General features: G+C 45.6%; 1 non-coding gene and 1 pseudogene across 1 annotated transcript; both read right to left on the bottom strand.

The window, feature by feature from the left end:
* Positions 1–622: 622 nt before the first annotated feature.
* LOC125152113 (mesoderm-specific transcript homolog protein-like) lies at positions 623–8,537 on the bottom strand (annotated as a pseudogene).
* A 6,846-nt stretch (positions 8,538–15,383) lies between these two features.
* On the bottom strand, positions 15,384–15,455 carry TRNAW-CCA (transfer RNA tryptophan (anticodon CCA)). Its single transcript has one exon. It is a non-coding gene; the product is annotated as a tRNA-Trp (tRNA).
* Positions 15,456–24,592: the final 9,137 nt, after the last annotated feature.

The raw sequence follows: 24,592 nt of genomic DNA, 5'->3' as shown, positions 1-24,592 counted from the left end.
TATCAGCATCAACCTGGGTGCAGCAGGTAGATTTCGACTCGGCTGGCTCGGGTGGCAGGATTAGTACCCTGTCAAATCCTCACCAATTTTTTTTTTTCTAGTCTGACATCAACCCTGCAACAGAGGTGGAAGGATCCTCCGTTTCATACAGGAGGCCCAGAGAGGCGAGGACTTTCCCACAGCCACACGGCAGAAGGGGCAAGGCCAGCATCCAGGCTGGGGACGTCTGGAGCCATCGTCCCTTTCCAGCTGTGTAAGGCCGTGGGAGCAGGTGTGTTCCTCCATAACCAGGATTCAGGGGCTGACAGAGTGAGCCCGAAACAGGAAAAGGAGAAGAATTAAGATACCTTTTGAGCTCTCACACCCATCCGTGCAGTGATCCCAGCAGTCACGGCATTGAAATTTGTTTTTCTACAAAAGGCTGTTTTATAGAGACTTAAGTTCTAAAGTCAGCTCAAATAGCGACACTTCCTTTGCAGAAAATCCCTCGAAGTGCCCACAGCGGCGGAGAAGGACCCGTTTGCTGGGGGCTCAGCAAGTCTTCCCACTACCCAGGCTCAGTCTGGGGCACCCAGGGGTCCGAACTGCCTGCACCTTGTAAAATTCTTTCTCGTTTTTTCTTCTCGTTTTTTGTTTGCGAGTGATTATTTGACTTACCTTTCGTATAAGTACATCTTATGTCCACAGGTTCATGAAAGTGCCTGCAATGAATGATCAGAAAATCTGGTGAGAATTTTTAAAAACCAGCTTCACTGAGGCATAATTGCCAGGCAGTGAACTTCATGTGCTTAAAATACACAATTTCGGTATTGATGTACGGACATACCTGTGAAGCCATCAGCACAGTCACCCTCAAATGTTTCCTAGGGACGCTTTTGTAGTCTTTCTGTCCCCGTGGCCTCCCCCCCTTCCCCAAGCCACCTCTCATTTGTTTTCACTCTTTTTTAAAATAAAAAAAAATTGTTTTAAGGTTTATTTATTTTTGAAAGAGAGAAAGTGACAGAGTATGAGTGGGAAAGGGGCCCGAGAGAGAGAGAGAGAGAGAGAGAGAGGGAGACGCAGAATCCTTAGCAGTCTTCAGGCGCTGAGCTGTCAGCCCAACACGGGGCTCGAACTCGTGAACCTTGAGATCATGACCTGAGCCGAAGTTGGACGCTCAAGTGACTGAGCCACCCAGGTGCCCCTCTTTTTTTAAGAAAAAATTTTAATGTTTATCTTTGAGAGAGAGACAGAGCACGAGTGGGGGAGGGGCAGAGAGAGAGAGGGAGACAGAATCTGAAGCAGACTCCAGGTTTTGAGCAGTCAGCACAGAGCCCGAGGCGGGGCTCGAACTCACCAACCCTGAGATCCTGACCTGAGCCCCCCCCCCCCCCCAGGGGCCCCTCAATCATCCTGTTTTGACTAAGACAGTGAAGCTGTGGCTTAAACAAAAGTATTCAGCACTATTTGCTCGCAGGCCTTTCAGAAATTATTCTTAAAGTTTCTGGAACTTTCCTGTCTGGAAAGTACAGGAATTACTGAGCTGCAAGAGGAAGCTTCTCTAGGACAACCAATGAGACGTTAAGCAGTCATCGTAAAAGGAGTCCATGCACCTTCAGCAGGGTAACTCGGACGATACAACAATCCCCTCCCCCTCCAGCTCAGGAGGGACTTGCTTCCAAGCCCTGACGTATGAAGAGTCAGACTGTTATTTGCTGTTAGAATTAGCTAATAGCAGTAAATCTCTGGCACGGATGTTACTGGCCCTTAACATCCTGTGATTTTAGGAAATTCTGTACATAGTTTGGATTTATTTTTTTTTTATTTTTTTTTTCCAACGTTTTTTAAATTTATTTTTGGGACAGAGAGAGACAGAGCATGAACGGGGGAGGGGCAGAGAGAGAGGGAGACACAGAATCGAAAACAGGCTCCAGGCTCTGAGCCATCAGCCCAGAGCCTGACGCGGGGCTCGAACTCACGGACCGCGAGATCGTGACCTGGCTGAAGTCGGACGCTCAACCGACTGCGCCACCCAGGCGGCCCCGTAGTTTGGATTTAATTCAATATATTCAGAAATTAAACCTGGCGAATGAGGTTCACTACTCTACCAGGATGTCTGTTGGTTTAGTATCCTTAAAAATATGTATATAATGGATGCAGGTATATCAGAGTCTAAAAATATACTTAGAATATTGCATATTCAAACCCAAACCTAGATCCACAAAATGCCTATAGTTAAAAGCAGCTGAGGGGCACCTGGGTGGCTCAGTCAGTTAAGCATGGGACTTTGGATCAGGTCATGAGCTCACAGTTCGTGAGTTCGAGCCCCATGTCAGGCTCTGTGCTGACAACTCAGAGCCTGGAGCTTGCTTCCAATTCTGTGTCTCCCTCTCTTTCTGCCCCTCCCCAACTCATGCTCTGTCTCTCTCTCTCTCTCTCTCTCAAAAATAAACATAAAAAAAAAAAAGCAGCTGATGGAATGAAATCCAAAGTTATGACAAGGGAGAGTCACTGTCACTAAGCTGTGTTGCTTAGACAACTTACAAAAGCATGTGCCCTTAATGCCATTTGAGGACGGGTAAGGAGACACCCTCTCCTCACTCTTTACCATAGGATTCCTATCGAGGCTGGGCCAGAAATGAACATTTCTAAATATTCCAGAAAAGTCCACAGAATTGTTAAAAAGACTTTTAGGAACGTCCGTCTTTCTGTAGCTGTGAGTAGTAGGGCTCATCAGAATTTTCTTTTTTTCTTTAAATTTTTTTAAAAAAATATTTATTTTGAGAGAGAGAGAGACAGAGTATGAGGGGGGAGGGGCAGAGAGAGAGAAAACCCAGAATCTGAAGCAGGTTCCATGCTCTGAGCCGTCTGCACAGAGCCCGAGCGGGGTTCGAACCCACGAACCACGAGATCTGACCTAAGCTGAAGTCAGATGCTTAACCAACCGAGCCACCCAGGCGCCCCTCATCAGGATTTTCTAATAGCACACCAAGGCAAGTCCATACCCTGGCTCAGATGTTAGAAGAATGGAGGCGGACTGTCAGGGCCATCCTTAGCCTGAGCATCGGCGGGCTTTTTACTATATGCTCATCACCAGTCTGGGAATCGTCACAGAAGCCAGAGCTCCCACCCAGGGTCTTCTAAAGTTGCTCCTCTGGTGGATGTCCTGTAAGAGACCATCGACAACTAAGTTTCCGTTATTGTGGCAGATCCCTGCCCACATGTCCCACGGCTCACCCTCGGGGAGGGGGGAGGGGCAGGCGCAAAGACGGGGGTGAGACCTCGAGAGAATACAAAGAACACATCGCGCGAGGAGGGGTGAGAGCACACCCCCATCCTGGAGAAGCTGTTGGAGAAGGTGACGCCGGCGAGTCTCAGCAAAGATACCTCCATTTGACAGAGAGTCTCTTGATGGTAAGTCCGCCGGCTCGATTCTGCCCGAACCTGCAGAGCGGCTCCTGAGCAGCGATATCTCCACAATCAGGAGACATAAGCTTGACCCTGCGGTTCTGTCGCCCCCAGGGGCCACATCGTGCCTGCACGATGCTGGCGTGCTCAAATATGGAATAGTGATGTGGTCTCCGTTTGTCACTAAAGCCAAAGCTCGGGAAATCAAGGGTGATCACTCGATGAAACCTTAGGGTCGGACCTTCCAAATCTCGTACCAATCAGAGCTGGATGCTGGAAAGCCACGTAAAAGCACAACGATCTCAGGACTTCCACCACACCCACAGAGTCTTGGTAGAAGATGCGCAGTCCCTGGCAGGTAAAAATTTGCCTGACGGTCTCCTGGAGTGAAGGGCAGGCGAACGCTTGGGGGGTGGGGGGTGGGATATGCGGATAGGCCGCACGCAGGGGCACAGCCAGTAGCCCCACCTGAACCCACCACTCCCTCATCCCGATTCAGGTAAGGCTCCATGTTTGGGGGAAACGGTTGCGCATGCTTGCTTTCCACTTTACACGACGGAAAGGGATTGTAAGAGACTACGGTGAATAACGCACACCCACAAATGGAGTCCTCTAGAGGAAATGGAAAGTTCAGGTCCAGTGATTCAGCAGACAGCCAGCAGGGGGCACACGCCAACACTGTAAAACTCCGTGCGCTGAGCCCCGACGGCCACAAGAGGGCGCGCGAACTCGCCCTTTCTGATCCGCGGAGCGCGCCCGCGCGTTCGGCCAGGGCTTTGGGCGCTCTGTCCCCTGGACAGGAGGAAAGTGCTGGGTGTCCGTCCACCCAGCCCCCGCGGCTGAGTGCGGGGCTCTGTCCCTCGTCTCACACGCCTCGGTGAACGGCTGCTGTTATAAAGCAAGCCTTGATAAACTATGACGTGAGGAAGCATACGACAGGACACACGAGGACACTCCAGAAAAATAAAAGCTTCTGCATTCGCTGTTTTGGAAAAACGTCCCTGGGAGTGTCTGCAAAATGCAGAGTGGGGAGCAGGGCGGACGGCGGTGGCGGGAGTGGGCGAAGTGTCGTGCCTCCCCGTCCCAAGTAAGCCCCGAACCCGAGGGGAGCCCAGCGCTCTCAGAGGGGGGAACGCCGCAGCGCTTGGGAACGGATTGAAAAGTTGCAAAGGCAGAGGATTTAAAAGTCACGTGATTTTAAATTCAGCTTATAGCAAAAGAAAATTGATAATAAATGGACCCTCCTGGCTTTAATGGAAACAAACTCATCAATTACTACTTTAAAAGTATACTTCTTAACCTGACCTCGTGTTCACTTGCCACGATTGACATGTTTGAAGATTGCTCATGACCCAGTGACAATCTCAGATGACTTCATTAATTTCAGCTTTTCAGCTTTCTCTCTTGGGGGGGGGGGGGGGGGGAGGCATTGTGACCGGTAGTGGTTAGAAATTATGTTACCAAGTCCACTCCCTCATGTGAAAAAGAAATGGGTGAAATCGGTTTTCCAATTGCTTTTTGGAGGTTGAAACATTATCCTTTAAATTTCAATACCAACGATTGCATTGCTCGAGGAGCTGACGTTGAATCTGAGACCCAAGAGGTGTTATGAACATGGGGTGGGAGAACTGTTTGGGTGTCGGTGTGGAAATGAACTGATCACAATAGAGCTCTGTGTAGAGATAACAGCAGCGGTGGATTGTATTTGTGTAGAGGAGGGAGTTAAGGTTCAGTTTGGGATACATTTCATTTTAACTTTGTGTAGATATAGCACTGCAGGAAGGAAGTATAAACCTGAGTGTTTAGACCCTGTCACCAGAGAGATAACAATGGAAGAAACTGACGCAGTTGAAGAAATGCACGAGATTTCCAAGATCCTGTATAGTCGGAGGAGAGCACAGGGGTGGGGACAATCTTGGAATGGTTCAACTAGTCCTTTTGAGACGGGCCTTGCAGCAGACACTGGCAAGAAGTGTTTATGGTAGCTTGAGGACAGTCAGGAGCCTGAGATGTCAAAGGACGCAGGGGAAAAAGAACTCTCTCAAAAGGAGGTCATGGTCCACTTAGAGTTTGTTTCCAGATAACTGTGGATGAAAGTGGGCAATAAAAAAGAGGAGAGGTGGGAACTCGTTCTTGAGAAGTGAATTCAATGCCCTGGGAGTTCCCATGTGGTCAGAGAACCTGGGACTGTAGGAATAAGCTGGAAGGCTATCATGGAAAGAGGGAGGGATCTCAGATCATTGATCGGAGAGGTGAAAACCCAGTATAGACTATAGGGCGCCTGGGTAGCTCAGTGGGTTGAGTGTCTGACTCTTGATTTCAGCTCAGGTCATGGTCTCACAGTTTGTGGGGTTGAGCCCGCATCAGGTTCTGAGCTGGCAGTGCAGAACTGGCCTGGGATTCTCTCTCTCTCTGCCCCTTCCCCATTCATGCGCACTCCCTCTCTCTTAAAATAAATAAACATTAAAAAAAAAAAAAAAAGAAAATTCTGGGGCGCCTGAGTGGCTCAGTCGGTTGAGCGTTGAGCGTCCGACTTCAGCTCAGATCATGACCTCATGGTTTGTGAGTTCGAGCCCCGTGTCGGGCTCTCTGCCGACAGCTCAGCGCCTGGAGCCTGCTTCGGATTCTGTGTCTTCCTTCTCTCTCTGCCCCTTCCCCACTTGTGCTCTGTCTCTCTATCAAAAATAAATAAATCTAAAAAAAAAATTAAAAGAAAAACAAATAAGCATTTAAAAAAAAAGAAAGACAAGATGGGTGATCCTGGTTCTTTGTCAGGGTTTGACAATTGGAAGTGAAGGGCGGCAGAATATGTCACCCAAAATATGCTGCTAAACAGCAGGTATAAGACTCTGACACTTACCCCCCCCCCCCCTTTCTTCCTGGAAATAGACGATAAAACCCATGTGAAAGATATCTTCCCTACAGGAGGAGGAACGAGACATTTTTAGCACCACAGACTGGGAGTCAAGGCGGAGAGAATTCTTTGCAAACAGACCTTGTTGATAATTCTTATCTTCCCTTAACCTCCCCCTACATTTTAGCTACTTTTCCACAATTGCTTGTCTTTGTTCCACAATTTAACCTAGTTAAACAGCATTTAGATTTTGCCATTTCTCTGGGTCTTTGTTTTCTTATGAGAGCTGGGGGGGGGGGGGGCACGTGAAATTTACATTAAATAAATCCGCATCCCCCCACCCCCCTTAATCTGTCTCAATTTAATTCTCAGGTCCAGCCAAAGACTCTAAGAGGGTAGAGGTAAAGTTTTGCCTCGCCTACAGAGGAACACGACGTCCATCTGTCCCTCACGGTAGTCGGTAAAAAGAAAAAAAAATTCCTTGGTAATAACTTTGATTACCCAGTGAAAGTTTTATCCCATATCTATAAGTTATAATGTCTTTTTGCCTGCAACTAATAAGAAGTGTGTGTTTGAGATACTTCAAGACAGTATAAACATCTTGCTCCTCAGTATAATTTCCCGCTGGTTCCCTAACGTTTAATATTCATGGATGATTCTTGCATGATCCATTTTTACTATGATGATGGCAAAGCGATAATATTCCAACACTAGTAATTTCCTCAAGTTTACAAGTTGGCCCTTGATTCCTTTATGAGGGGGTCATTCCACATCTATCTGTGTGTCTATTTTATAATCATCAGTATTAAATTATTTTTTTTAAGTTTATTTTGAGGGAGAGAGAGAGAGCGTGAATGCCAGTGGGGGGAGGGGCAGGGAGAGAGAGAGAGAGAGAAAGAGAGAGAGAGAGAATCCCAAGCAGGCTCTGCATTGTCAGTGCGGAGCCTGATGTGGGGCTCGAACTCACCAACTCGTGAGATCATGACCTGAGACTGAGCTGAAACCGAGAGTCAGATGCTTAACCGACTGAGCCACCCAGGCACCCCTGTGGATGTTGTGTATTTTACAAATTGAAGGTTCGTGGCAAATCTAATGATGCCATTTTTTCCAACAGCATTTGTTCATCTTGTTGTCTTGGTGTCACATTTTGGTAATTCTTGCAATATTTCAAACCTTTTCATTGTGATATTTGTTGTGGTGATCTGTGAGCAGTGATGTTGCTTTGCTGGAAGCTCAGATGATGGTTAGCATTTTTAGTAATTAAGTATTTTCATATACTTTTAAAAGCTTATTTATTTTGTTTTGAGAGAGAGAGAGAGCGCTCGAGTTGGGGAGAGGGAGAGGGAGTGAGAATTCTTATCAGCTCAGAGCCTGATGCAGGGCTTGAACCCATGAACCGTGAGATCATGACCTGAACCAAGGTCAACAGTCGGACGTCCGCTCAACTAACGCCTCACCCAGGTGGCCGGCAATAAAGTATTTTGAAATTAAGGTATATACGTTGTTTTTTAAGACATTATGCTATTGCACACTTCATAGGCTACATATAATATAAACACACTTGTATAGGCACTGGGAAACCAAAAAAATTCATGTGGCTGACTTTATTGCTGTGTCTGGAACAGAACCCACAAATTAATTTCATTTACATGTTATGATTTTTCATAGCCATGAAATTGCCGAATAACAATGCCAAATACTTAACTAAAATTTCTGTTAAGGGGCACCTGGGTGTCTCTGTCGGTTAAGCGTCCAACTTCGGCTCAGGTCATGATCTTGTGGTTTGTGAGTTCTAGCCCCACGTCAGGCTCTATGCTGACAGCTCAGAGCCTGGAGCCTGCTTCAGATTCTGTGTCTCCCTCTCTCTTTGCCCCTCCCCTGCTCATGCTCTCTTTCTCTCTCTCTCTCTCTCTCTCAAAAGTAAATAAACATAAAAAAATTAAAAAAAAAAACTTTTGCTAAATGGGGTGCCTGAGTGGCTCAGTCAGTTAAGCATCCAGCTTCGGCTCAGGTCGTGATTTGTGGGTTTGAGCCCTGTGTCAGGCTCTGTGCTGACAGCTCAGAGCCTGAAGCCTGCTTCGGATTCTGTCTTCCTTCCTCTCTGCCCCTCTCCCACTCATGCTCTGTCTCTCTCAAAATTAAATAAAGCGTAAAAAAAAATTAAAAAAAATAACGATTGCATTCTTTAAAAATGTTACTGACCTAAAAGACAAAGAAAGGTTGAATCCCTGTTCCAGGTTAAGAACTAAAGACGTGATGACTATATACAGTATATTATCCTTAACTGGATCCTACGCAGGAGAAAAAATACTATGAAGGACATATTGGTTCCGTTTTTCAAAAGTGCAATACAAGCAGTAGAGTGGATAAAAGTATTACATACATGTTAAATTTATTGAAGTTGATAACTATACCATGGTTATGTAAAATAATATCCTTACTATTGGGAAATGCACATTGAAGTATGTAGAGGTAAAAAAGCATAATGCATGCAATTTGCTCTCAAATGATTCAGAACAAAATATGTATATATAAAAAGGGTACATGATAACCCAAAAAGAATAAAATGTTAAGAATAAGTATATCTTGGGGCACCTGGGTGGCTCAGTTGGTTAAGTATCTGACTTCGGCTCAGGTCATGATCTCGCAGTTTGTGAGTTTGAGCCCCACATCGGGCTCTGTGCTGACAGCTCACAGCCTGGAGCCTGCTTCGGATTCTGTCTCCCTTTCTCTCCGCCCCTCCCCCACTCTCACCCTGTCTCTCTCTCTCTCTCAAAAATAAAAAAAAAATAAAAACATAAAATAAATAAATAAACGTTAAAAAAATTAAAACAAAAACGTTTGCAAAACGATTTGCAAATGATGCCTCAATGAAGCAGGGGAAAACACAATTTTCAATTAAAAACATCAAGTCAGTTGTTAACGTGATCTATATTAAGGCGTAACAAAATTACACATTTCAAAATAACCGTCTGGCCCTGGGTTAATATCAAGATGTTTTCCCACCAAGGACTTGCCCTCTTGAGTAAGTAAATGCATGTCCTGAATACGATCCACATAGATGAGGGTGAAGGCTTGAACTACCTCCTCGCCTGTGTGTGGCTTAGGACTTAGGACTTCTGAAGTGCGTCTTTCCAGCTGGTCTCCCGGGAAAAGAAGGATGCAAGCCGTGAGGGTCCAGCAACATGCTTTGCAATACCCCATCTTACAAAACCTCGTCCTGGGGATGCTTCAACAATCCTGGGACCTCACACCCGGACAGAGTGGCTGGAATGAACCAATCAGGAGACTATAGATGCTGGCGAGGATGTGGAGGAAGGGGAACCCTCTTGCGTTGTTGGTGGGAATGCAAACTGGTGCAGTGTGGAGGTTCTTCAAAAAATTAAAAATAGAACTATTCTATGACCCAGCAATAGCACTACTAGGGATCTACCCAAAGGATCCAGGAGTGCTGATGCATAGGGGCACGTGTACCCCAATGTTTATAGCAGCACTTTCAACAATAGACAAATGATGGAAAGAGCCTAAATGTCCATCAACTGATGAATGGATAAAGAAGGTGTGGTTTATACATACAATGGAATAGTACTTGGCAATGAGAAAGAAGGAAATCATGCCATTTGCCGTAACATGGATGGAACTGGAAGGTACTATGCTGAGTGAAATAAATCAGTCAGAGAAGGACACACATCATATGTTTTCACTCATTTGTGGATCTTGAGAAACTTAACAGAAGACCACGGGGGAAGGGAAGGGGAAAAAATAGTTACAAACAGAGAGGGAGGGAGGCAAACCATAAGAGACTTAAATACAGAGAAAAACTAAGGGTTGATGGGGGTGGGGGAGAGGGGAAATGGGTGATGGGCATTGAGGAGGGCACTTGTTGGGATGAGCGCTGGATGTTGTATGGAAGCCAATTTGACAATAAATTATATTGAAGCAAACAAACAAGCAATCCTGCACCTGCGGGAGTCTTCCACTGGAGCGCCACCTGGTGGTGATTGGACTCCGTTCCCCCTGGGAAGCTTCCCGCCTTCTAATTTTTTTTTTTTTTAACGTTTATTTATTTTTTGAGACAGAGAGAGACAGAGCATGAATGGGGGAGGGTCAGAGAGAGAGAGACACAGAATCCGAAGCAGGCTCCAGGCTCCAGGCTCCGAGCTGTCAGCCCAGAGCCTGACGCGGGGCTCGAACTCACAGACCGCGAGATCATGCCCTGAGCTGAAGTCAGCCGCTTAACCGACTGAGCCACCCAGGAGCCCCAGCTTCCTGGCTTCTAGAAGCGACCCTTGCCCAGCCACCTGAGAGCCAGATGCAGGCTCCTTTGGGACACTCTCTCCAAACCCTTTTTTCTCGACCACGACCCCGTCTCCCTTCTGGTCGCACACTGATCGCTGGCTGATGCCAACTAAGGAGGTGCGAAGTGTGGACTGCTGCAAAGTGTGTGTGTGTGTGTGTGTGGGGTGGTGTCCCAGGGGCAGCCAGGGAGAGGGGAGCTGATGAGTACTGGGGGGCTCGGTGGTAGCCATCAGCTCCCACGCTGGCTTCCCTTAGCCCCTTCCTTTCTGAATTGGTCGCTGCCTATAGGAGCTGCACTGGTCTTCTTCGTGCTCCCCAACATCTCTGCCATCCAGATTCTGCAAAAGTTCCAAGGCAACCTTGCCATCGACACGCTCCAGGACAAGAGTCTGGATCCAGAGTTTCTCTCTCCCCTTCACTGGGGATGCCTGAATGATCTCCCTGCCTAGACTTGGGGGCAAGGGATGGGAGTGTCCACGCAGCTGAGAGTCGGCTGGGACTAGAGGAGGTGTCTTTTTGGCTTGGAAGGTGCGGGCGAGGAATTGAGGAATTTTCTCGAGTCCCTAGAAAGTGGGAGGTGCTCCCTTAGGTCCAGCCCCTTCTCACAACTCGGAAAGGTCTGAGGTTGGTGAGGATGTCCTTTGTGTACCTGTTCTAGGAAGTGGGTTCTAGAAGGGGGGGCTCTGCTCCATTTCTCACCCTCTGAGTCTCTCACAGAGCCATTGGCTCTCTCTGGGCCTCCTCAGGGAAGGTCGGCCTCCCCAGGAGATTCTGGTTCAAAGGCCCAGTGGTCAGAAGGCTGAGGGCAGTGGAGGGTCGCTGGCAATAATTGGGTCTGTGTGGCCCGGGTCTGGATTTCGGGCCACGTGGAAATGGAGAGTGGGCCACTTCCTTCGAGGGTGGAGAGAACCGAGATGCCGCAGCACTGAGCCCCCCCAAAACGGGTGTCCTCACTCCCTCCACCAGAGCTTGGGTCCGGGAGGCAAGGTGGAGGGTCACTGAGGGTCTCCTCTGTCAGAGCACAGCCCTGCTCTGCTGACCGGGCAGAGGCAGAGGGTAGACAGCTGGAGATGTACGTGTTAGGACCCTCTTACTGCCCTCCCGGAGTAGCATGCCAGGCCTGGACCCCTGGGGGGACCCCGGTCCTGTGCAGAGAAGAGAAATGCCCCTGCCTCCACCCCAGTCCTTCCCTTCCACCGCTCAAGTGCAGCACGCTGTTCAAATGGAAGCTTGTGCTGAGACTCTAACAAGAGAGAACATAGAGCTAAAGTGAGTTGAGGGGTGAGTCACCGCAGAACTGGCAAAAAAAGAAAAAAAAAATGTAGTGGCCGAGAAACCGTGAGCCGAGTAAGGTCCTCGCCCATACTGAGAGCATCGAAGGGATCCGAGAAGAGACTGAATGTGGCTTCTGAACTTTGGGAGAGAGCTGCCCAAAGGGGAGGCGAGGCTGCTCACGCCACAGTTCGGACCTAGTGAGAGGGGCTAGGCCAGTGCCCCTGGACAGCTTGGTATGTGTCCGCAGGATTTGGGAGTCTCGGTGGCCTGATGCATATCTTTGCTTAGGAAACCTAATGGGCAAGAGAGAGTCAGGTGGAAAGAAGGCGTCTGCGTACCTTTGGGGGGACGTACTGGGAGACAAGAGACACACGAGTTCTTCTCGTGGTGTAGACATGATCTGTGTGCCTTCTTAGGTGCTATCTACAGGGGCAGCCTGGAGGGCCGATCACATCTATGAGGGGACAAACTTAGATGTTGACCCAATAAAGAACAAGCAGCTGAAACAAAAATGTGTTCATCCGGGCTAAGCGAAACATAGGCGCGGAGGGGGTCCCTCCAAATTCCATGAGTCCCCAAGAGTAGGATCCCCTGCCGATGACACTACCTGCCCTGACTATTACACGGATGGATGGATGCTGTCGTCATAGCCTGGGGAGCGGTTCTCATCACAAAGTGACCAGAAAGTTCGTGGCAACTGTCCCTCACTCCCCTCCCCTCTCCCCACCCCCCTTTCGCTCCGTCACCGTGAGGGAAACTAGCAAACCATACATATTTTAAGGAATGATAGAAAACAAAGTCACTCTATGATTTTTATCTCACGCCGGTGCCCGTTTAGAACGCCCTCCAAAGCGAATACCGAGTTCCGTTTATATCCAATCCAGATTCCTTGGAGCTCAAAAGCAGTTGGCTTAGGTCGTGTCAGGAGAGCATTTCTCTGGCTAAAGAAGCAGTTCCCGAGTCCCAGGCTGGCTGGAGCTAAGTAAGCACCCTCACTGGGAGGGACCACGGGCCACAAAATGGATCAAATACTGTGTGGAAATACTCTGCCATCTTTAAAGTTTCTTTTCCTTTCCTTTCCATTCCTTTCCTTTCCTTTCCTTTATTTATTTTATTTTATTTTATTTATTTATTTTTTCAACGTTTATTTATTTTGGGGACAGAGAGAGACAGAGCATGAACAGGGGAGGGGCAGAGAGAGAGGGAGACACAGAATCAGAAACAGGCTCCAGGCTATCAGCCCACAGCCTGACGCGGGGCTCGAACTCACGGACCGCGAGATCGTGACCTGGCTGAAGTCGGACGCTTAACCGACTGCACCACCCAGGCGCCCCATTCCTTTCCTTTATTTAAAAAAATTAAAAACAAAAATTTTTTAAGTTTATTTATTCTGAGAGAGAGCACGCAAGTCGGGGAGGGACAGAGAAGGAGAGAGGGAAAGAATCCCAATGCAGGACTCGAACTCAGCTCACAAACTGTGAGATCATGACCTGAGCTGAAGTCAGATGCTTAACCGACTGAGCCACCCAGGCGTCCCTAGAGGAATTAAAAAAAAAAAAAAAAAAGAAAAAAGAAAAAAATCCAATGTGTTGGGTCAGGTGGGACAAACCTTTGAAAGTAAGTGTAAGGCATTTTCCCCAACTTTGTCTTCCTACTCTTCTGTACCTTTTCTTTCTAGGAAATGATACTTTGCCCAGAAAAAAAAAAAAATACTCTTGCCTCGGGTTTTCTAGAAGTTTACGCTGATTCTGTTTCCTCAATGTTGGAGGAATAGGTACTTGTTCATCTGCAATAAATGAGCTGAGGGTTAAAACTGATGGCCGAAGAGCTGCTTTTATAATACAAAAGGAGATTGTCATGGTCAAATGTTATCTAACAAGTAGACCTTTTAAAATTTGATTCATAAATGTACGAAAAGAGAATTTTGTTGATTCACATGAGACTTGAAGGGCATTGGGAAAATGTTAAGATTAATAAGGTTTGCACGGAACTAATTCTTAGGCTGTAATATCTACAAAAGAGGTTCTTTGGGTGTAAAATTCTTGAAAGGAACCTAGGTGTTTCCAAGTTTTTGTTTGCGTTCAATTAAAATGCTAATTATAGATTTAAGTGAACAGAAAGGTGTTTTCTGTCCTAGCCAAGGAGGTACGATCCATTTCAGACGTTCAAGTTAAAACTCATGTTGAGATGCGGGATCTCAAGTACTGATTTCGTGGTTGTTTACTGGTTCACAACAGCAAGGGGACAACACAGGAAAGGGGGAGAAGATATCACTGCAATAAAACCAGTACGAAGCCTGATGAGGGGCTCAAACCCACAACCCACAAGCCCACAGCCTAGGCCCAACACTTAACCCGCTGAACCACCCAGGCACCCCTAGGGCAGTGGCTTCTAAACTCTGGAAATGGGGTTGAGAGCTCCACCTTCAACCTGCCCTCTAGCTGATCAGTCTGAGAAAGGGCGGAGAGCAGGACCAAGCTAGCCACATTCCCAGTTGACTTGCTGAGTCTAATTTCAGTGAGGAAGAGGTAAAAGCAAGTGTTGTTTGTTTAAAAAAAAAAAAAATTATGTTTCACACCCAGTGCAGAGCCCGATGTGGGGCTTAAACTCACGACCGCTGAGATCAAGCCCTGAGCTGAGATCAAGAGTCAAGATGCTTAACCCACGGAGCCACCCAGGCCTCCCACAATGCCCTCTCTTTAAAGAGCAGAAGTGAAACTGCAGAAAATGGAATCCCGGATGACAGACAAATCTGAGAAGATACCCCCCAAATGTGGGGAAAATGGGAAAACACAGGAAACACTTTGAGAGATTACAGATGCAGAGTACAGAGAAGCGTAAGTATCTGTCCACATGGTGCTAATTAGCCACCATATGGAGGGGTGGATGGCATTTATGGGAAAAGTCTAGAACAAAAAAGAACAGAAGCAAAGTGGAAAAACACAGCAGAAAACTTTACTAAAATGGCTGAATGAAACCTATTTCTTACAACTATTTTAGTTTCCTCCATTCCTGGGCTAATGTCCTTGTTCTCCGTCCCCGCGTCAGGGTCGTGAGCAATGCGATTTAATGAGAGTTTTTTGATCATAGGTTAGCCAACCTCATAGGTTAAAAAGAACTCATTGAAAGCTTATTTATTTATTTATTTATTTATGGGAGTTGTTTCTTTTCCTATGTTTAAAAACAATTTACATTTCATTTTCTGATAACTAGTTTTGTCCTGTACCTGTTTTCTATTGTTGTTGGCCTTAAAAAAAAAAACCAAAAAAAACACCTCTCTTCTGGTGGCAAGTTCTGTGACAGGGGGTGGCGGGGGGGGGGGGGCAAGGTGCACCGGGAAGTGGCCGGGGTGCCCTTCAGGGGAGTCCCCACCGAGCGGCGCCTCCTGCTGTCCCCAGACCAGCCCCCACGAACTAGGAAAACGACACCGCTCCTCTCCTGAAGCTCAGGTCTCTGGCTGGTCTGCTGCAAAGGAATTAAGGAGCGGGATTTGACCGGGAGTCAAGGAGGGGTCGGAATTACAAACACACCTCGTATTTCCTTGCGTTGGAGAGAAAACGGAGAGCCGTGACCCCGACGTGACTTGAACACGCAACCTTCTGATCTGGAGTCAGACGCGCTACCATTGCGCCACGAGGTCATCGGGCTCCCGTGACTTTTGATCTTCTAAGACTCTTCCGTCCTACACCTCCCGGCCTCGTACCTGCCTGGCTCCTTTGCCCCCCGGGAGGGGCCGCAGGACGGACAGGGCGCAGGCGCGGCCCGAGGGCTGCACCCCGCGAGGCCCAGGGCTCCCCCGCCGCAGGGCCAGTATCCCCGGAGCCGCGGCCGCCGCCGCCACCTGCCGGTCGTGGTGCTTGATTTCCGCCTGGGACAGGCGGCTTCAGGGGCCCCAGAGCGGGCCGGGCTGCTGTCTCCGGGGGCCACCAGAGTTGGGGACCCGGCGGGGGCCCGGTCCCCGGGGGGGCGGGCAGCTGGAAGGAAGCGGCCGCACAACCCGCAACCGGGTCAGCGCCAAGAGGCGAGGGTTGGGAGGACGCTCGTCCCCACGGACAGGAGTAAAGGGAAAAAAAAAAAACAAAAAAAAACCCGAGTGACTTTGGAACTTGGCATAGAGAGAGAATGCTCACGAGCCCCTCCCCCGCCCCCAGCTATGAAACGAAGTCTCAGTTTTGAAAATTTGGCTCTTCTAGAAAAGGGTAATAAAACTTGAAACCCATGATTTCTTGGAGAGTCTTTGGAAGTATTTCTTTCCATTTCCTTCTTCCCGGCTCCGCACAAATGCCCAACGTTTAAAGCTCGGTGACTGTTAAGTGCACCACCGTTTCAGAAAGCTGCACAAAACAAAGGCACGACTTAATGAATCATCATCGCCAAGAGGACACCCTGACCACCGCCAGCCAGGTCAAGAAACAGAAACTGCCCGCCACCCGCAAGGTCCGCGGGTGTCCACGAACGCCCCGTCTCCCCGCGGCAGCAACCACTCTCCGCCTTTATGCTAATCACTTCCCGGCTTTTCTTTACACCCTTTGTCACCCAGGGGCGCCTGGGTGGCTCAGTCGGTTGAGCGTCTGATTTCAGCTCAGGTCACGAGCTCACCCTACGTGGGTTTGAGCCCCGCTCAGGGCTCTGTGCTGATGGCTCTGAGCCTGCTTCATTCAGATCCCGTGCCTCCGTCTCTCTCTGCCCCTCCCCTGCTTCTGCTCTCTCTGTCAAAAATAAAGATTAAAAAAAAAGTTTTTTGTATATTGTTATCACCCAAACGCGCATGCGTAAACACTGCAGCTTCCTTTGGTTTGATGTTAAAGTCGCTTTTCATCGGCTGGTGGTTCCCCCTCCCTCCCTTTTCCCTTCACAGCGTCCCCCCAACCCCAATGAAATGACGTCGTGACCTCAGTACCTCCCAGTGTGTCTTATGACTTAGATCATTTACTTAACGTGGTTTCTGCTGTTTCTCTACCGTTATGCTGTTTCTCTCTTTGTAATTAATAACCACCTGGGGGTAGAGGGGTCTGGGTGGCTCAGTCTGTTAAGCCGCGGACTTCAGCGCAGGGTATGATCTCACGGTTACGTGAGTTCGAGCCCCAGGACTGGCTCTGTGCTCGCCAGCTCAGATCCTGTAGCCTGCTTTGGATTCTATGTCTCCCTCTCTCTGCCCCTCCCCCGCCCATGCTCTGTCTCAAAAATGAATAAACGTTAAAAAAAACCCACAAAACTATTCGGGGTAAGTGCTCTGAAACCACGCAAATATCCTCTCCCTCCTCCAACTTGCACCTGCTAATGTTTATCATGCATCTTGACTGCAGCAATGATTACTGTGGTGTTTGCCTCATGGTGATTTTCTATTTCTTTTTTCCTTCTACATTTATCATCATAATCCTTCCATAAGAAAGAGCTGGTTCTTCTCTCCCATTTACTTAACACATTATAGACTCCATTACTCATTTGCATCAATACAGACTTGTGGTTTCTTTCTTTTTCTTTCTTTCTTTCTTTCTTTCTTTCTTTCTTTCTTTCTTTCTTTTTAAATTTTTTTTTAACCTTTTATTTTTATTTTTGAGACAGAGAGAGACAGAGCATGAACGGGGGAGGGGCAGAGAGAGAGGGAGACACAGAATCAGAAGCAGGCTCCAGGCTCTGAGCCATCAGCCCAGAGCCCGACGCGGGGCTCGAACCCATGGACCGCGAGATCGTGACCTGAGCTGAAGTCGGACGCTCAACCGACTGAGCCACCCAGGTGCCCCTATGTATTTTTTTTTAATGTTTATTTTTTGACAGAGAGAGAGAGAGCAGGGGAGGGGCAGAGAGAGAGAGAGAATCTGAAACAGGCTCCTCGCTGCCAGTGCAAAGCCTCACCGGGGGCTCGAGCCCACGACCCGTGAGATCATGACCTGGGCTGAAGTTGGTCACTTAACCTACTGAGCCACCCAGGCGCCCGGGGATTCTTTAATCCTATGGGTTTAATCCACAGAATATCATTTCTTATTTTGTTTCCAATATTATTCCAGCTTTGGTCGTCATGAGCTCCTTCAGGTTGGCTCAGGAGTTTTTTTGTTTGTTTGCTTGATGCCCTACCATCCTCTTTTGAGCACTTCGTTACTTGGTGGCACAAGATATGCCGTGTTCATCTTGTATGTTTCCCTTGTGGGTCCTGGAATCAACCATTTCTCCTAGGGGCCCTGGTTCTTGTTGGAGAGTGGTGTTTGAAATCAAGATCTGGGTGTCAGGTGTGCCCATTGAAGTTTGGAGTCATTTCCCTTTTCCTTATCTGTGACTTCTCTCTTTGACCCTGAGAAGCCCAGCTCTCATTAGTTATAATGTATGTACTTACTGTAAATATATACGTATATGTATGCCTGTGTATTTATACATGTGTGCGTATGTGTGTGTTTCAGAATTACTCGTGTGTATACCTGTAAGAAAAGATTCATTGAAAGGATTACCTTCGGGCACCTGGGTGGCTCTGTCCGGTAAGCGTTGATCTCAGCTCAGGTCATGATCTCACAGTTCATGAGTTCGAGCCCCGTATTGAGCCTGCCTGTGATTCTCTTCCCTCTCTCTCTGCCCCTACCCCACTTGTGCTCTCTCTCTTGCAAAATAAATTAAAAAAAACAAAAAACCCAACACAATAGCTTAAGAAAAAAGACGATTACCTTACATTTGTACAGCTCTTGATGTCTTCGGCTTTACAGACAGGACATTGTTTTGCAAAAATAATTTCAGTTAGGTCTCTTTCCTGAGCCCTTCACTCTTGGTTATGTTATTCATTTGTAATACAGTAGGCTGTTGTTACTTCTGTATTCCATTTCAGGTTCACATGCACATACATACCTCAATTGTTTTTCATTGCTTTCTTTAAATTTTTGCATTTGTAAAATATCCCCATAGTTCTAAATGTCAGAACTAAATAAAAGGCTATTCTAAGGGATGCCTCGGTGGCTCAGTCATTTAAGTGCCCAACTTCAGCTCAGGTCATGATCTCATAGTTCATGGGTTCAAGCCCGAGATCCGGCTTTGTGCTGACAGCTCAGAGCCTACAGCTAGCTTTGGATTCTGTGTCTCCGTCTCTCTCTGCCTCTCCCCCACTTACGTGCTCTCTCTCTCAAAAATGAATAAACATTAAAAAATTAGAAAAAAAAGATATACATACATTTACCATATGACCCAGCGATGTATATTATTTATACAATAAAAATGAAAATATGTTTACACAAAACTTATACATGAGTGTTCATAGCAGGTTTATTCATAGTAGCTCCAAGGTGGAAACAATCCAAATGTTCATCAATGGGTACATAAATAAATAGTGACATATTAATACAATGGGATGCCACTCATCAATAAAGGGGGATGAAATATTGACATACACAACATAAATAAATCTCAAAATTTAAGCTGAGTGAAAGAAAGTAGGCACAGAACAGTATATACAATGTAATTCCACTGGTATAAAATTCTCGTAAAGACAGTTCTCACATATAGTGACAGAAAGCAGATTAATGGTTTCTTGGAGTCAGGTGGGGAGAATCGTCTGGAAAGGGATATAGAACATTTTTGGGGTGATGAAAATGTTATATTTCTTTTTTTTTTTTTTTTAATTTTTTTTTAAATGTTTATTTATTTTTTTGGGACAGAGAGAGACAGAGCATGAACGGGGGAGGGGTAGAGAGAGAGGGAGACACAGAATCGGAAACAGGCTCCAGGCTCCGAGCCATCAGCCCAGAGCCTGACGCGGGGCTCGAACTCACGGACCGCGAGATCGTGACCTGGCTGAAGTTGGACGCTTAACCGACTGCGCCACCCAGGCGCCCCGAAAATGTTATATTTCTTGATTTTAGTGGTAGTTATATTAAAGTGTGTATTTACCCCAACTCATCAAAATGTAAAGTTAAATTTAGTGCAACTTATTATATGTATAATTATGACTCAATAAAGGTGATAAAAACCTCTACCGGATGCAGTGAAATGGATTCGTATAGAGAAATTTAGATTGTTAAATGAAAATATTAGCCAAAAAGAAAGGTTGGAAAAAATCAATTATCTAAGACTTAAATTTCAAGACGCTAGAAAAAAACCCCAGTGGATTAAACTCAAATCAAATAGAAAGGCTCGTGTGTTTAATGGTCGTTGATATTTCTCTTTTGTGAAATATTTGCAAGTTTTGCTCACTTGAATTAGGTTGTTTTTAGAAAAGAGCATGAACCACTGAAAAAGAAATCAATTATATAGTAGTTAAGAGGTGACCTTTTGAAAAGATTAATAAAGTGTTAAATCCCTAGAATGCCTAATCAAGAAAACAAAGAGACCTCACAGATTACCAATACTGAGACAGAAAAGAGAATATCACTTTAGATTCTACTGATATTAAAAATATAACAAGCAGATATAAACTATTTAAAGCTAATAATTAGATATTTCAATGAAATGATATGGAGATTAAATGATATTTACCAAAAATGACACAAGAGACAGAAAATATCAATAGTCCTATGTCTATCAAAGGAATTGAATGTATAATTGAAATTTTTTCTACACAGGGACATCTGGGTGGCTCAGTTGGTTAGGCATCTGACTTGGTTTCGGCTCAGGTCATGAACTCATGGTTCAGGAGTTCAAGTCCCGTGTTGGGCTCCATGCTGACAGTAAACAGCCTGCTTGGGACTCTCTCACTCCCTCCCTCTCTGCCCCTCCCCTGCTCACTCTGTCTCTCTCTCTCAAATAAATAAACTTAAAAAAAATTTTTTTAAATAAAAATAAAAACATAAAACTTTCCCAAATAGAAAATTCCTAGCCCAGATGGCTTTACTGATGATTTTTACAGAAAATAGTTATGGGAAAAAGAATACCAATACTAATAATGCACAGTCTTACACAAACTCTTCTGGGGGACAAAAAAGGGAAGTGATTCCCAATTAATTTTATAAGACCAGCATTATTCTGATACTAATCTCTGACAAAGCTACTACAAGAAAGGAAACATACAAAACAACAAGGACGTAGACATAAGATCCTATATAAAAACTTAAAAATCTAATTCAGGGGCGCCTGGGTGGCGCAGTCGGTTAAGCGTCCGACTTCAGCCAGGTCACGATCTCGCGGTCCGTGAGTTCGAGTTCGAGCCCGCGTCGGGCTCTGGGCTGATGGCTCAGAGCCTGGAGCCTCTTTCCGATTCTGTGTCTCCCTCTCTCTCTGCCCCCTCCCCCATTCATGCTCTGTCTCTCTCTGTCCCAAAAATAAATAAACGTTGAAAAAAAAATCTAATTCAATAATATATATATATATATATTAATTTTTTTAAATGCTTATTTTTGAGCAAGGGAGGGGCAGAGAGAGAGGAAGACACACAATCCGAAGCAGGCTCCAGGCTCCGAGCTGTCAGCACAGGGCCTGACGCGGGACTCGAACCCACAGATGGTGAGATCATGGCCTGAGCCGAAGTTGGGTGCTTAACAAACTGAGCCACCCAGGTGCCAATAATATATTAAAAAGATAATATACAATGACTAAATGGTATCTCTTCCAGGAATGGAAGATTGCCTTAACATTCAAAAATCAATCCATTGGACAAACTTTGAGAACATTATGGTAAGTGAAATAAGGCCAGTCACAAAAGAACAAAAATTTATATGAGGTTCCTAATGTAGTCCAATTCAAAATAATTAAAATAGAACAGTAGTTTCCAGAGACTGAGGGGAGGGGGCACAGAGGATTACTGTGTAATGGGTATTGAGTTTCAGCTTAGAAAGATGAAAAGTTTTGGATACGGATCATGGTGATGGTTGCACAATATGAATGCACTTAATTTCATTGAACTATAGGCTTAAAAATAGTTGAGGGGCGCCTGGGTGGCTCAGTCGGTTAAGCGGCTGACTTCGGCTCAGGTCGTGATCTCGCGGTCCGTGAGTTCGAGCCCCGCGTCGGGCTCTGGGCTGACAGCTCGGCGCCTGGAGCCTGCTTCTGATTCTGTGTCTCCCTCTCTCTCTGCCCCTCCCCTGTTCATGCTCTGTCTCTCTCTGTCTCAAAAATAAATAAAACGTTAAAAAAAATAGTTGAGATGGTAAATTTTATGTTGTGTGCATTTCACAATTTTTTTAATTAAAAAAAAATCAATCCATGTAACTCAAGCACATTAACAGAATGAGAAAACCATCAATAGATGCAAAATATGTATTTAGTGAAATTTAACCCCTCCCCATGATAACAAATCTCAGCAAACTAAGATTGGAGGAAAATTTTCTTAATCTGATAGAAATTATCTACAAATTTACACCTCATGTGACACCTAATGGTAAAACGTCTAGGGTTTTCTTTTAGATTCTGGGAAAAACGCAGAGATGCCCACAATCACTACTTCTGGAGGCCCTGGCCAGTGCAAAAAGCAAGAAAAAAAACTGGTATAAAAATTGGAGGGATGAAATAAAAAATTTTACTTTATTGCAGATGACATTTTGTATACAAAGTCCAATAAAATAAACTTAATTATAATTAACAAGTGAATTTATCAAGGTCACTGGATAGAAGGTCAGTTTGTAATATAATATGTTATAATAATTATAATTATTACGTAGCTTTGTTCATTCCTTTGGGTATAATATGAATCTATTACACGTTATATATAATAAATTATAATATATAATATACTACAATATGTAATATATAAAATATGTATATCATTTATACAGTTGAACCTTGAACAATGTGGATGTTAAGGGTATTGCCCCCCCAATCAAAAATCCACATATAAATTTTGACCTCCCAAGAACTTAACTAGTAATAGCCTACTGTTGACCAGAAGCCTTACTGATAACATTAACAGTTGATGAACACATATTTTGTATATTATACTATATACTATATCCTTATAATAAAGTAAGCTAAGAGAAAATTAAGTGTTAAGAAAATCATAAGAGAAAATACCTTTACAGAACTAAAATTACTGATACTGTAAGTTTACATGGTCTGTTTACAAGATGAATCATTTGTCAGTACCTGTCAATATTGTCTTATAGGATACAAAACACTGTGATGCTATATGCTTTACTAACATATCTCAAAAATGAAATGTGAAAAAAAAATGTACATTTATTTACAGGTATTACAAATCATGCACTGAAAACAAAAAAGCAGCAATATGATCGCCTTATTGGTAGCCCAGCATGATTGTTTCATGGTAGCTTAGCTTGTATATTACTGAATAAATTGCTATAAAATTCTTATGACATAGAGTATTACAGTCATATCCATGATACAGTATTGGAAACATTGTTACATTTTTTGGAAAATTACTTCCCTGTGATGATAGGCTGATACACAGGTTCTCCAGCAGGAATGTATTGTTTCAGGATTGATGGCTTTCACAGCTTTTTCTATAACAGCAATGGCATCTTCAGGGGTGTAATCCTTCCAGATTTTTATTCTATTCTTGGGGGACTCTCCCACAGCTGACAATCCTTTCCATAGAGTACCATGTGCAATGAGCCTTAAAGGCCCTTGTGACCCCCTGATCTAGATGTTGTTGTGTTTGGGGAAAAAAGACCACTTAGACACCTTCAGTGTTGAACTCATGGGGTTCTGGATGGCCAGGGACATTGTCCAGTATCAAAAGAACTTAAGGGGTGCCTGGGTGGCTCAGTCGGTTAAGCGCTGACTTTGGTTCACGTCATGATCTCATGGTTCGTGAGCCCTGCATTGGGCTCTGTGCTGATAGCTAGGAGCCTGAAGCCTGCTTTGGATTCTGTGTCTCCCTCTCTCTGCTCCTTCCCCACTTGTGCTCTGTCTCTCAAAAATAAATAAGCATTAAAAAAATTAAAAAAAAAAGAACTTAAAAAAATTTTTAAATGTTTTTATTTTTGAGAGAGATAGAGACAGAGCATGAGCTGGGGAGGGGCAGAGAGAGAGGGAGACACAGAATCTTGGGACACCTGGGTGGCTCAGTCAGTTGAGCGTCAGGCTTCGGCTCAGGTCAGGATCTCGCGTGTCGTGAGTTCAAGCCCCTCCGTCAGGCTCTGTGCTGACGGCTTGGAGCCTGGAGCCTGCTTTGGATTCTTGTGTCTCCCTCTCTCTCTCTCTCTCTCTCTCTGCGCCTCCCAAGCTTGCACTCTCTCTCTCTCTCTCAAAAATAAATAAACATTAAAAAAAAAAAAAAAAGAATCTGAAAAAGGCTCCAGGGTCCAGCTGTCAGCACAGAGCCCAATGCAGGGCTGGAACTCAGGAGCTGTGAGATCATGACCTGAGCTGAAGTTGGACGCTTCACTGACTGAGCCAGCCAGGTGTCCCTCTAAAGAACTTTAAAAGGAAGTTTCCTTAGTTGCAAGGTGTTTCCTGACTTCAGGGACAAAATACTGTTGGAACCAATAAAAGAAGTTTTTTTTTTTTTTAAAAAGGGGGGGATCCAGACCTTCTTGCTGTACAACCAAAAGAATGGCAGCTGCTAAATAGCTTTTCAAAGGCTAGCAGCTTTGGGGTGTCTGGGTGGCTCAGTTGCTTAAGTATCCGACTTAGGCTCAGGTCATGATCTCAGGTTCATGAGTTCGAGCCCCGCGTGGGGCTCTGTGCTGACAGCTCAGAGCCTGGAGCCTGCTTCGGATTCTGTGTCTCCTTCTCCCTTTGCCTCTTGCCTGCTCACACTTTCTCTCTCAAAAATAAACAAACATTTAAAAAAACAATAAAGGTTAGCAGTTTATAGGTAAGGGCAGTCCTGATCATGAACCCAACTACATTTGCCCAAAACGTAGTTAGCCTACCCTTTCATGCCTTAAATCCTGGTGCTCGATTCTC

This window comes from Prionailurus viverrinus, chromosome E1 (genome assembly GCF_022837055.1).
Source record: "Prionailurus viverrinus isolate Anna chromosome E1, UM_Priviv_1.0, whole genome shotgun sequence".
NCBI classification, from domain to species: domain Eukaryota; kingdom Metazoa; phylum Chordata; class Mammalia; order Carnivora; family Felidae; genus Prionailurus; species Prionailurus viverrinus.
This window is presented reverse-complemented; position numbering and strand designations above follow the sequence as displayed.